Raw genomic sequence first — 12,904 nt, 5'->3', positions numbered from 1 at the left:
AAAAATGGTATTTTGTGGACTTTTGACATACTTTAGACCTAAGGAGGCAAAGAAGAGGTGGGAGAAAGAAGAGCACGAAGGATTTCATCATTCAATCCTCACTCAAGACAAGAGTTTGGATCGTTGTATGTTTTCCTTTAACTTGAAATTATTTGTGATGAATTACCCCATATCTGTGGAGTAGTTCTCTTTAGGGATTGATTGATTTGGTGTATTGAGAATTTTTTGTGGATACTAACTCTAGTTTTTATGTATTGGATCATTTTGGATGTTTTAATTGTTGCATCTATTTTCACATATTCATGTAATCGAAAGAGGCATAACTGGTGATGTTTTTGCATTATCTTGTTGGTTGAATTCATTGATTTTTCATAGTAATCGGAAGAGGCTAGTTGAATTATTGTTTAGACCTAGTTAGGATGATAATCGGAAGAGGTTTTGCTAAAGACCAATCCACTACGAATTCCTGCATATCTTCACCGAGCTTAACTTAGTTCATCTTGCGAGGTTGAGACTTAATCGAGAGAGAAGTTTCCACTGAAAGTTTGAACTAATAATGGAGTTAATTCGAGAGACTCACTTGAACCTTATAAGTGAATCGAGTAGAGTTAAACCCCAGACAAGCATCTTGCACCTATCCAATCAACCCCTATTTTCTCCCATTGATATCTTCTTTTCTTACTCTTGTTGCGATTGTCATTAGCCAATAGTTTAGACTTCTTGGATAGCCATTAAATTGTCGATCATCTTGGATAGCCATTAATTTTGAAGCTACGAAAAAACTGTTTAAATCCAATCCCTGTGGATATGATATTTTTGTATACTATATTCGACTAGCGAGCATATTTAAGTGTGTGTTTTTAGCTCGTCAACAAGTAGATCAACGCTTGATCCACATCAGTAGGTGATGAGTTATGATTTTACCTTTTATTTTAGTCTCTTTTCTTTAGTTTTTGTATCCGTTAATTATAATATGAGGTTGTTTGTTGTGTGTATTGCTATGTTTTTAGGTAAATGATGTCATGAAGAGTGTTGAAGTCAATTGAAGTGGAATTGAGCAAAAACGAGTTAAAGAAGTGCAAATTTCTTCAGTGATTCCATATATGCGGAACACTGTTCGCTTCTGCGAGTAGAAGGTCGCATCTACGGAAATGCCAATCTTCCACTAGGATCTCATATGTGGTGGGTTATCCGTATCCGCGGAGGCGCTTCTGCCCAAAAGGTCCGCACCTGCGTATGTGCTTCTGCGCCTCATGGTCCGCTTCTGTGGAAATCCAATTGTCTACTCACCTCGCATCTGCGTGGAGAATTCCTCATCTACGCAGACGCACCTGCAAGGATTCTTCCCCCAGAGTTGGGCAACTTAGGCATTTCACATTTTATCTGTTCCAAACCCACAAATACATGACTTAGCTTTTTGGAAACACATCTTTGGCTTATTTCTCTGTCTCTTGACTAGAGAAGACAAGATTTGGAGCTAGGGTTCTTGCACACACACTTGGGTAATGAAGATTTGAAGCTTTTGGTTGAGAATTTCTTAACCATTTTTACTCATTTCTTCATTTTCTTGCTCTGTATATATCTAAGTGTGTAGTATTTTTTCCAACACTTGAATCTAGTTTATGGGAATTAAATATGTTGTTGTGCTTATGTATTGAACGATTTTTATTTATATTGAAATGCGTTATTGTCTCTTTAATTACTGTTGTTCTTTAATGTTTCCAAAAGGATTAGCTAACCCTAGGACTCGCCCATTAACTTCGAATTAATTTTGGAAAAGATAATTTAGGGTTGGAAAAGATTAATTAACAAGAACTTGAGGCGTTAACCCTCACTTTATAGATTCTACCTAGGGATAGGATTGAACTATTTGTAGCCATATTCGAGAGTGCTTAATCTCTTAATTGTTTTTGGGATAATTTAATTAGGAAGTCGTGTTAGTCTTCAGAAGAAGCTAATAAAGAATTATTACCCGAGGCCAATTAACATAAACTCACTCAAATTTGTAAAATCGTGAAATACATGGATCGTTACTTGAGTGTAATCCCATGTTTATCCATGCTTGTAGTCATTGATTATTTTATTTGCTTTCTAGGTTAGTTTACATTTGCGCTTTTAGACATAAATAGTTTGTCAAAACCATTCTAAGTGTTTGGCTTAGCATAATAAGTGATAATTCTCTTACACTCCTAATCGCCTTCATATTGTTCTCTGTGGGATTTGACCCCTACTCATAGTTGAGTATATTATATTGGGGGTGTTGGTGTCAATTGGGAAAAAGTAGAGGAATGTAGTGTGTGGAAAATCTAATCTTTTGAGGTTGTGGTGTGTGAAGTGAATGGCTAAGTCTAGAGCCAACGTACCTTAAACAAAAGCTTCGCGTTACCTCAAATCATGAAATACTCACTCTATTCAAAAAAAAAGGAAAAAAAAAAGAAAAAGAAAATGAAGTGGTGAGAGAACGTGGAAGGGCAAGCAACTAGGGAGTGGTCATCAATTACAAGGTGGGTTACTTGTAGCAATTAGATATCAACAAGGTCATTGTGTACTATTCGAGAAAGAATGTGGGTAGCGTTTAAGGAGGGTATAGTCACTACATTCTCAAATATTCATCCAACTTCCCCCGAAGCCTACACTGCAACCCATGAAAAGTCATTTTTCATCTACAACCAATTATTCCTGAGATAGCAATGGGTTAAAATAAGGGCAAGCATATGCACTCATACTTGTAACACTTAACTTTCTTTCTGAGTGCAAGAGTGTTTGATTGTATCCCAGTACATATTTGTATTTGTTGAGTTGGGGATTTTCTTTGATGTGAGCACGCATGAATTGCAAGAGTTAGCAGAAGTTAGATTTATTAAAGTAGGATGCAAGTACATATCTAGCTATTAGTAGCACTGTGTCATTTATTTTGAGGCTCGAAGCTCACAAACTAATTATTTGACCACTTAAATGGTCTTTGTCTTCATTGAAGGGTGAATATAGGAATTTACATGCTTGTTAGCTAACAGTCATCGCCATCCATAGTCATTGTTGTTTTATGATCAGTCGGAAGTAGATTAGTATTTAGTAGGGTGACTTTTTAGTTGCTTGAGGGCAAGCAAGAGTCTAAGTTGGGGGTGTTGATGTGCCATAGAAATGCGGCACTTTTGATACTAATTACATAGACTTTAGCTCATTTTTAAAGCATTATAAGTCATTTCTTATGTAGTTTTGATGTTTTGTAGGAAACCAGACTTGAAGAACCAAGAACATGAAAAAGATGACAAAATCTATGAAAAGGCAGATATGTGATAGGTCTACGACCACAAAAGTGATGTGCGGACCACAGACCCTTCGCATAGCTAAACAGACCATCCTAGTATCAGAGAGTCAAATATGCGGTTCACTATGCGGTTGCACAACACTCATGCAGACTGTGTAGTTGTCCCACAAATGCAAGAGGGCTTCTAGTGAAGATGATTTTGTGGTACACTATGCGGCCGTGAAACCACTATGCAGACCATATAATCAATATGCGAGGAAGAACTATAAAACTTTCTGATCAAAACTGCGGCGCTGATGAAGATGTGCGGACCGTGAATGCATTCTGCGATCGCAGACTTAATCTGCAGGGTCATCTTTTGTCACATTTTGTCCACAAATTTTGGGGCCATTATAAATAGAATGAGTAGGGTTTTTGTGGACCATCTTGTCTGAAAAAGAGGCTACCCTTAGAGCATTGAATATACCATTATTTTGGAGCTTTTGAGAGAGATTCTAAGGCTTTTTCCTCTTTGTAAGCTTTTATGACTTTATTTATTGCTTTGTTCTTGTATTCTAGTATGAGTAGCTAACTTTAAATACTAAGGTTGTGTACCCTAAGTGGGTGTAATGTTAATGGGTGTTTACCATTGAATATGTATATAATCGTTGGTTGATTTCTATTCATTTCCCATGCTTCACTTATGGTTGATAGTTGCAAACATTGACTAGTGCCATTTCACTCAATCTTTACTCGAAAAAGTGGGTTTGGGTTTGGTAGAATTGAATATCAAGAACTCAAGGCTTTAAACCTTGTTTAATAGAATCGCTTAGGAATAAGTGGGTTCTACTTGGCATAAATTGGTTGTTCTTAATTGTAACTCTTTTATATTTGGGAAAATCATAAAGAGGAAATACTACCTAATTATTGAAAAATATAGGGTAGTCATTTAGGAACCATTTTCATATCAAAAGACCTTACATTACAAATATATCATATTAACACCGAATACATTCCATTGATGGGGACACAACCTTGGTTTCTAAATCAAATTAATCAATTCTCTTAACAAAATAGCTTTTCTTAACAAGTCATAATTACGAAACTCTTTTTTTTAAAACTAACATAGTAGAATAACGGCTTAAGTCAAGTTACACACTACTCAAGAAACCTTTTCACACCTATTCCCTGTGGGATTCGACCCCAACCTAGTTAGGTTATTATATTTGACATCGACCGTCTTACACCATTAATATAGGTGTAATTTGAGCGTACCAAAATTTGGCACCATTGTTGGGGAACAATTTGGCGTATTTAGGTTGTTTGAGAAGTAAACGTACGTGCTTTGGTCCAAACTTGTGAATATTTGTGTAATTATTTTCTTATCTTTGTTTATCTTCTTTATTTTTTTAATTGATTTTCTTGTTTATTTTCTTAGTTTTTAAAAAATGGTATCATGTAATGAAAATTGGTTGGATGATAGTTGTTAATACTTTGATGACCTTTGTCCTTATTATGAAGGACCACACTAGTGGAAAAATTGTTTAAATTTTCCCGGGGGCGGATTGTGCGCACAATCTCAAACCCAAGAGTGGAGTATTTGGGATAAGTGTGGTGGTGAAAATGGTCATTGGACTAATTGTGCTTATTTGTCCTGCCCTTCACCGAACCCCCGCTATGATGATTCTACTTTTTGTGATGATAATTATAGGGATATGAAAGTGGAAGAAAGTGAGCATGGTCAAAATGGAGAGTTCAAGATCATGATGGAATTCCTACTTGAAGAAAGAAACAAAGAGCAAAATGCCTTGGAGGAGCTTTTGAAAAATAGTCTCCAAAATAATTTGGCGCTTGAAAGGTTGAACTCACAAATGGGAAAAATACTTGAAGCTTTAGAGGTCCAAAAAGACTTGAAGTTAATGATAGCCAAGAACCTTCCTTAGAGGTTGAAGCCGAAAATTCTTCTTTGGCACTAGAAGAATTCTCTAATGCTCAAAATGAGAGTATGACGCTCATGTTAGAGGCCATTCTTGAAAATAAGGAGAAGCAAAACTTGGCACTCAAGGACTTGAAACAAGTACTAAATTGAAATGATAAGACTATCCGCACCTTGGAAGATGAAATAAAATCATTGGTAAAGGCTCATAATGCTCGCGAACTTGAGAGTGTGGAAAGAGGTCAAGAAGAGTTCAACTTCGAGGAAGAAAGTGAGCTTTATTTTGAGGAATCAAGAATTGAACATCTGCCAACTGATTCCATGGTTTTTGGTGATGCCAAGAAAAATATGGAATTAGAGTCAACCAGTGTAGTTGAAAAGATGATTGAAAATGACTCTAGTTTGGGGGAAAAAGAGGATGTCGAAATTCGGAAACATTTGCAAGTTGGGAGTTTGATATCTCATCCCAAGCACTTTTCAACTTTGGACTTGTATGGTGATATGGGATTTGAACCATGTGAATCCATGTGGGAGTGCAAAGAAGAAAGACAAGAGCCATACATCTTGCAATTTAAATATTCAAGAACGCAAAATGACATGCATCAAAAGAAAGCCAAGAAATGAAAAACGAAGAAATTAAAGTTTGGCTTGATCATCTTCCTACCACCCATGTCGCTCGTGGTCAAAAGCTTGATTCCAAGTTAGTTGCACAGTTCATATCCTCTAAGTGGAGAGAAAAGTGGTAAAGTTGTCTCGCGTCGTGCCACGAAGTTAAATGCGGCACTTGTTGGGAGCCAACCCATTATTTTAAAAGAATTTAGTCGTTTTTGAATGTTTCTTTTTTAGAATAGTTTATTATGTTATTTTTGACTAATTTGAAAAGTTTCATATTTTTTTGGAGTTGAATTGAGGAGTTTAAGGTGTTGGAGTGCACAAAATAGTGGCTGCCAAGATTTGCCTAGTAGAACTGTGGTGCAATTGCACCTGCATAAAGATTTGTGCTGCTGCGGCTTCGGAAAAGTGCCTAGGTCACCGCAGATGCGGTAATTTCTAAGAAGTGGTTCATACACTGCAAAAGCGTGGTCGCAGAAGAGGTTACAAATCCGCAGATGCGACTCGTCGGGTACTTTTAATGAGTTAATATGTTCTTCAGCAGGTAAAATTAAAAATAGTTTTTCCCCAAATTCTAACCCCTCTCATCTCTCACATTCATCTCCACTGCACGTGCACTCTACTGCTCGCACACAAAGAAATCAGGTACACTCTTTCTCTCTCTCTCTCCTCTACTTCTCTTTTCGATTTTCTTCTTCTTCTTCTCTTACTCTCCATAGTCATTCCCCACAGTCCCGTTTTCCCCCCTTATTGATTATTGTAAGTGTCAAGGTGAGAGATATTGGTTGAGAGTGTGCTATTGTGTGTTGTTGATGTTGAAAGAGAATTTGGGGAAATCTGAGTACCCAATTAATACAAAGATTTATAACATTCTCCGTGATTGCTAGATGTTCGACAAATTGTCCTAAAGAATTTTGATTGTTGTGTACCTTAAACTCGAGTGTAATCAAGCCCCCTAATCATGTAGTGCACAAATTTAGAAGTCTTCAGTATAAATTATGTGTAAAAATCATGTTTGGAATTAAAAACAATTGGCAGTTGCTGGACTTTTGAAACCCCTGATGAATACCACAGAAGCGGAAAAATGGACGCAGATGCAGCCTTGCACCCGCGATGGCTCTTCTGTAGGTGTATTTTTGTTCAGAAGTGAAAGTTCGTAAAAGCGACACATCTTTCGCAGAAGCGGAGCCGCAACTGTGATGAATTTTCTGTAAGTGCAATGACCGGCAAAATTGTGCAATTCTAGTAGCTTTGCAACTGGAGCTTCCGGAGGCCATTTGGCTCGGTTCTTGGCCTAGTCTACGTGCTTTTAATTGCTTAACATATCTTTAATGCCCGACTAACTTTATTTTTGATTTTTTTAGGTACGTTAAGCTTAAAATGGACCCGAACAGGAACAAAAATGATGTGCTTAATCACGAAATTGAAGAAATGGCAGAGGAAATGAACTATGATACCAACAGATTCATGTCTTCCGATTGTCAAAACTGGTATTATGATAATCTCCTCAAAAAGAACCTCAAACTTGAGAAAGGAATGGCCGATGACAAAGTGGTCGAGCTCCTTCTGGATTTCCATGGCTTGCTAGTTTCAAGCGGTTGGACCTGCTTCATCCCTACTCAATGCAAGGCCAATGAGAAATGGGTAAGGGAATTTTACGTGAACTTAAAGCGTACACATTTCCAAAACCATGAGCTTACAATAAGGGGAAAGATTGTGAAATTTGTATTTGAATAGATAAATGATGTCTATGGGCTTCAAAATTATCTGCTCGAGCCAATGCAAGAATGAAATATATGCGACAATGGTGATGGGCTAGTCTCAAAGCTTTGTCCTACAGGTCAAACAATGACTTGGGCTAAAAAGAAAAAGGGCATCAAATATGGTGATTTCACAGCTGAAGCAAAAATGTGCTTGTATATCATTACGAGCATAGTGTCTCCTTGTGGGAACGTGTCTAATGTCACATATACTAGGGCCTTGATGATTGCTTGCATCCTTGATGGTATTCCAGTGAATGTCAGTTAATACACCGTTCAGGAGCTGAAAGAGTTTGTGCTTCAAGGTGGCTCGACATTGATATTTCCATCATTGATTACAGAGTTGTATCGGCCTACGCAAGTTGAGGAATGGGATGGAGATAATTGGATACCGGCGGACAAACCCTTTCACCCATTGAGAGTGACAGGAGAAGGCTGTGTATTAAAGAGCAAGAAAAGGAAGATGGATATTGATGTAGGTGAGAGGTCCTCCTCACAGGCTACTCGGGCCGAGTGACCATTTGGGTTGCTAAATTCCCAGCTTGCCTCCATTCGTGACTTAGGAGCCGTTTGGTAGGTTGTATAAGAATAGTGCGGAATACAGTGTATTAGTAATGCATGGGTTAGTAGTGCAAGCATTAGTTATGCAGAGATTATTTCTTATCCATTGTTTGGTTTGGTCTATTAAAAATTAAAATGCGTTGCATAATTTTTAAGAAAATTAATTGTTTACAAAAATGCCCTCCATATTTTTTTTAGCTTTAAGGGACTTTAAGGATAATTTTATCTTTAAACATGCTAATGCATGCATTAATAGCCTTGGTATTGCTAATACCATGGTATATTATGCATTAACTATACATAGGATAATACCAAATAGGGTGTATAACTAATGCGTGCATTAGTTATACATGATTTGAAACAGTGTACCAAACAAGATATTACTAATACACAAAGCCAATGCATGCATTATTTTCTCTAATGCACTATACCAAACAATCTCTTAGTGTCACGACTCCCTAGTGGGCCCTCACACTCCCAACCTATGTATGTCGGGCTTGTTTTACTATTGTTTATCATGTGCCTTTGTCGGGTGTAGATTGTGATTGGTGATATATTTGCGGATTAGTTTCTTTTGTTATTTTTTTTTATTTTGTAGTTTTTAGTTTATGTTATTTTTATTCCTTTAGTAGTTGTTACTTTTGTTATTTTATTTTATTTTCTTGAGTAGTTTTTTATTTATATTATTTTTAGTAGTTTTTAGTTTATATTATTTTTATCTTTTTGTAGTAATATACTTTTCAATAAATTTCCTTGGGTTTTTTTATGCCACAGTTCTTTTTCGAGGAATATTTTTGTGTTGAACCAGGTGACTTTTCCTATGATGGATGGCGTGATAACTTTCTTAAGGGAATTAGTCTTGTTTATTTATGTGGAGATTTTTGGATTGTTTAGTACTGAAATAGTGTGTTTTACCAGAATCAGTACTGAACAATCACTATTATCCTTAGCCCCACAGTGAGCGCCAAACTATTTACCCTAAAAATTGAGTAACAATTAAACTTATATTGTGGTTTTAATGATATGTGATTTAAACCAGTACCAATTGATAAACAATGAATTAAATAGATAAATTGAACAATAAAATAAATCAAATCGGTCTGCAAACAATGGCTCGACCTCGATTCGAGATAGTCTCGAGGTTAGTTAATAAGAACAGTAAAGGATGGAACAAACAACGATGAAGAGTAAGTAAAACATAAAAGCAGCGTATGTGTATATTCTTATAAGTGAATAATGATTATTCTACTTACAAGTGAATAGGATCCCTCTTTATATAATAGAGGAATCCTAAATAAGGTACAACTCTAATAACGGAAGTAGATCCCATGATTGGCACTAATAACTTCTTTGATTTGATTTGTTCCGGGGTTTTCGCCGTGATCTTTGACCGGTTACTGATATCTCTCCATTCCATTATTATGCCTTACTCGAAGTCAGTCATGCTTGATCTCGATTGTTGCTGGCCTCGATCTCAATGAACACTTCGATCTCCAGGCTTGATGTTCTATCTTTGAGCTCGAGCCCGATCTATTATGAGGTTACCCTCGAGGCAACTCCCTTGCCAATAAAATCGGGTATGCCCGATTTCGACCGTATACAAGTTACTTAATCTTGTTTCTATCCATGAAATTTCTACATGCTAGAATAATTGAGATGTGATCCATGTTAAAAACTATGTTTAGGTTATATGCTTATTCTGTTGGGACACACTGGGGTCATTTCTGCTGTTGAGTTATTTGCTTAAATTACAATTACATACACAGTCATATTCATTCATTTATATATCATATCTCAGTTTCTGTTATCATTTTTTGTCACATCATGCTATCATTGTTTGGGCTGGTTGGCATGAGATTTGTGAGCACGAGAGACTGGAGAGATTGATGACTAAGTTGGGGCCTGAGGGCAAGATTGTGAATAATATTTATGGGATTAGGCTGCACGCCGCAACATGTTTTATTGATGCATGATGGGATCGGGCTCCACGCCGTACCATGTTTTATTGATTTATGATGGGATCGGGTTGCACGGTGCAGCAGGTTTTATTTATTCATGATAGGATCTGGCTGTACGCCACAACAGGACATGTTGGCTTATATTAGCACTTGGGCAGGATCTGCCCCTCCGGAGTCTGACATACTAGCAGTGAGCGCATGTACCATACAGTGCTGAGTAACTGAATGTGCTGAGTAATTGAGTGTGATGAGTAGAAGTGCGAGACAGTGAGATTAAGTACTGTGAGAGTGTGAGTACATGGGTTTATCACTATGATGCATTACATTTGACATTCATACTTGACATGTAGGTATAAAGATGTATTTTCTCATGCTATACAGTAGTATGACATTCATGAGTTCTCATGTACATTGATATGTAGGCATAGAGATGTACTTTCTCTTGCTATCTAATAAGGAAATATCTTATATGTTGTTGAATGATTTTGGGAAAAATCACATTTTTCTGATATACTCATATTTTAGTGATTTTGGTGAAAGATTTGGGTCTTACTGTTATACCTAAAAAACATGCCTATTTTCCGTAACTGTGAACGAACTGAGAATCATATCTTCGAGTTATTAGTTGTACTTCTTTTATTATATTGTTACTTATTGAGTACATGGGTCGGTTGTACTCATACTACACTTCTGCACATTGCGTTCAGATTTTGGAGTTGTTGTTACTGCATATGGCAGGAGTTGGCATTGAAGAAGTACCTGTGTTTTGGTTATAGCTGCCTCTTGTTCTTGGTAGCTTTAGATTTATAAATCTGTTTATGTATATTTCGAACAAATGATGTATTTATTTCATACTAGATTTGAAACTCTAAATATTAGAAGCTCATGATTTATACTACCAATCCTTGGGATTTTTGTATAAAAGATCAGTTATTTCATCATTTATTTTCTCAATAAATATCATTTGTATTGGATTATTGTTAGTTGGCTTACCTAGCGGGTTGGGTTAGGTGCCATCATGATTAGTTGGATTTTGGGTCATGATAAGTCAGTATCATAGCTCTATATTCATAGGTTCTATGAGTCATGAGCAAGTGTTTTGCGGATCGGTATGATGACGTCCATACCTATCTTCGAGAGGCTACAGGGCATCTAGGATAAAATTCACATCTTTCTTTCCTTATCGTGCGATATTGATTCAGCTTGAGGCGTATCTCTTTGAGTTCCTTCCACTGACTCGTATGCATATATGAACACTTTGTATCAGTTGTGCATCGACGACTTGTGATTCTATAGATGAGGTGCGAGATTTTGGGTTTTGGTGATGAGACAGTCTGGAGGACTTAAGACTAGGTTTAAACCGCAACTTAGGCTCGGTAGTTTATGTTGTGTGAGCATGTGCGTTTGGACTTATATGTCTGGTAGTATCCTTGGGAGCGGGACTTATGGCTCGATGAGTGGTTGGATGGCTATATGGTGATTATGATGTGACTGCGGGATGTGTTCAGATGGTTTTGATATGACGGGGAGATTTTTCTTGGGATGTGAAAGGACTATGAGTGCTCAATATCTATGGATGTGATATACAACCTTGAGTTATGAGTGTTTTGAGGGATTCTTGCATGTTGTATTTGTGGAACGAAGTTGATTCTCATGTCTTGTTGATGAGTCCAGACTCAGGAAGATTAAGTTGATTGCGTAGCATTGGTGGCTGTGAAAGGGTATAGAGAGATATCAGTTTGAGGCTAAGCAGGTGGGTTATCACCTGCGGGGTAATCTACAAATGTGTGATCCTTAGGATGTGGTGTGGAGAATTTCTTTCTACCAGTGGGATATATGTGTTGCTATTTGAGTTTGGATCGGTTGAGAAAGTTGACCTCACTGTCACGAGGATGAATGCAGGCTTAGCAGATGATTTGAGGTATTTTAAGGGTTGTGTTGCAGGAGCTTGTGAAGGATTTAGTTGAATCTCACTATAGGACTATGGCAGTAATAGTGTATGGGTATTGTGACTTATCAAGTGTTTTGTTCTATGGCTTTGAGCCAAGCGGGGGAGTTTTCCATCGGTGATTTGATTGCATGGTTAAGTGTTGTATTGGTTTCAGTCTTAGGCATACTTGTGGGTTGGTTATGACTCACAGAGGTTGGTTTTGAGGATGACTTGAGTAAGGAATTTCTGGATGTATGACGTATTGCACCTTATGGATATATGGGAGTCTTGGAAATGGTCTAGGGTTGCTATTTGTTATGGATGTAATGTACCAAGAAAAAGATTCACTTGGTTGCTTAAACGTGTGGATTACATCTTTGAGTGTTATTGTGCTAATGGGGCACAGGTCGTTCGGCCCTATTGGGCAGTGCAATTGAGATTGGAGTAGAGTGGATGACTCTTGAGAAGGTTCTAATGGATTCAAGATTCATATGTGGCAATTGAGAATTCTTCTGATTTGTATACGGCTAGAATCTGAGATTTGCATTGGATGGTGTCGAGACTTGTGGTATTTCTATATCATTATGGATTCTACATTTCAGTATCAGGAAGGTGAAGGAAACAGTTTTAGATTCACATAAGGTCTCTTCACAGTGGGTGTCTCAATTGTGATACTTTTGGGGTGCTCAGAGGGAATACATCGACTTATGGGGCTTAGGGCGATGTGGTTTTATGCTAGGATATCTTGTTGTGAGCTTTGGGTAAGGATCTTAGTATTTTTGCAAGGAGAAGTATCAACTTGAAGGAAATTCGCAAGGAACTCGGAGAAATAGGACAGTTTGGTAGTAGGTTGGATCGACACGGTAATGGATATGATCAGTTTGTTGGGTACTTATGATG

Source organism: Nicotiana tabacum, chromosome 13 (genome assembly GCF_000715075.1).
Source record: "Nicotiana tabacum cultivar K326 chromosome 13, ASM71507v2, whole genome shotgun sequence".
Classification (NCBI taxonomy): Eukaryota; Viridiplantae; Streptophyta; class Magnoliopsida; order Solanales; family Solanaceae; genus Nicotiana; species Nicotiana tabacum.
The sequence above is the reverse complement of the archived record's forward strand: the minus strand, read 5'-3'. Positions refer to the sequence as shown.